Genomic DNA, 2,186 nt, shown 5'->3' with positions numbered 1-2,186 from the left:
CGTCTGTTGTTAGTGATGGAGAGCCGTATCTCATCCATTTTGTTTGCCAGAGAACGGACATTGGCGAGAAAAATACTGGGTAAAGGCAGCCGGTGTGGTGTTAGCTTTAGCTTAGCCCGTAGCCCTCCGCGCCTACCTCGCCTTTGTTTACGATCTCGGCGCCGTCTGCGTGCACTTCCGCCATCTTGGAATGGAATGCACTCCATACTGTACAGTAATGCCACTGTTTTGCACATGTAATGTGCCACTGTTTTGCACATGTCTCACTCTGTATATTATTTTATATATTTTATTTATTGTTTACTCTATTTAATTTGTAAAATATGTGTACACACACACACACACACACACGTAGAAAAATATTTAGTATACACATCCAGAAATGCATATACTATTATATATTGTACATATATTTATTAGTTTCAGATGTAGCCATTCTTGTATTTTGCTTGTTTACATTATTGTATTTTGCACAACTCTGTTGCTTGTGAAGCTCGCACACAAGAATTTCACTCACATGTGCTGTACCAATGTACCTGCACATGTGATGTGACAATAAAAGTGATTTGATTTGATTTGAAGAGAAACCGCCTCTGTAAGGACAATATGTATAATGCTTACCGTTTATTAAAGAAAAGTATCCTGAAATTCAAAGAATTCAAGTTCCTGGATCGGCGGACAGAAGCGGTTTCTCTTCTCGCAAGTGAAGTAGATTTTTTTAAGGCGGTATTTTTCAAAGGCACAAAAGGGGGACGTCACAACAATGTGATTGGTCACTTGCAATGTTGAACCTGGAACAACATTTATTATGATGATGTGGGAACAACACAGACACGAGAATATCAGATCATCCGTGAAGGAGTGTGAGACAGACAAGAGAAGAGAGAGACTGAGTGTCTGTGTATGAGAGTTTGCCATGAAGGATACTTTAAAATGAGGGTGAGAGAGACTACAACAATGGCCCCTTACGTGTGTGAGTGATGTGTTGTCAGAGGAAGTAAGGGGAGGAAAAGGCTCAGGATATGTAAAGGCTGGGGAGGCTTACGATGCGTTCACACCAAACGCGATAGACGCGACCAAAACGCGCCAGACACCCCTAGCTGCTCGCGTGCACATTCACACCTCGACGCGCGTCCAACGTGAATTGGTCGCACGTCCAATGGAAATGTGGGAGGAAGTAGTGCCAGACGGTACGTTTGCAAGATGGCAGCTGTCGATCTAGCGTTTGAAGAGAGAATCTCCCTTCTCCATAGGGCTTTGGAGTTGACGTAACGCTGCTATGCATTGTGGGAGTGCGGCACCATTTGAGAAGGCCACGAATCAAAACAAACACACTGTGTTGGAAATCAGTTCAAAAGTCAAAGGACTGTATTGAGACTGGTTGCGCCCAGACGCCAAGAGACGGTATTTGGAAAAAATAGCAGTGTTGTAGAAACCCTGAAGACCTACCGCCATTGTCTTACCCTGATATCTTCTCATACCTTGTCTGTGGAGTCAGCGCATACACGGCAAATCATTTTTGGAATTGTAATTCCCTGGAGGTGCACATCTAATTCACAAACGGTTGGGTACAAGATTTGGCCGTTTTTAAGCCTCCACGTTGTGAGTATGTTGACCATATGACCAAGATACAGGCAAAAATTGCTCTAGATGAAACCATAAACACACCGTCTGCAGTGGAAGGCAAAAGGAGCCGTCCACAAAAAAGGCAAATTCCACTTGCTACTCTGGAGGAGTTGTCACCGATAAGCTACTCCATAAACAGAACATAGTTCTGCTGCATCACACATTAGGATGTTTGTTCTAATTTTCTATGACCTCAGCGCATTGAAAATAAAACTAAAAGCCTGTTAAGGAATATATTCTAAAACACTTCTTCAGTAAAGACTCAGAGAAGAGAAACACACAGAACTTCTTGCTAGCAAGGGCAGCCTCCAGACTGAGAGACTCGCGCTGAGCACTGCCCCAGTCTTTATTTTATACTTCAGTGTGTGTGTGTGTGTCTGTGTGTGTGTGTGTGTGTGTGTGTGTGTCCTGCTGATCAAAGGGTCATAAAAGGTACATCCTTGGTCAGGAGAAGGGTGAGGAAGTCCAGCAGTTAAGCACTTAGACTAGAAACAGACGTAGCTACGTTAATCCTACCGTAAAACAATAAAACAAGGTACGCTCTCATGCTCCAGGACGTG

Source organism: Haplochromis burtoni, unplaced genomic scaffold (assembly GCF_018398535.1).
Source record: "Haplochromis burtoni strain Fernald_Lab_line unplaced genomic scaffold, NCSU_Asbu1 Contig_870, whole genome shotgun sequence".
NCBI lineage: Eukaryota > Metazoa > Chordata > Actinopteri > Cichliformes > Cichlidae > Haplochromis > Haplochromis burtoni.
The sequence above is the reverse complement of the archived record's forward strand: the minus strand, read 5'-3'. Positions refer to the sequence as shown.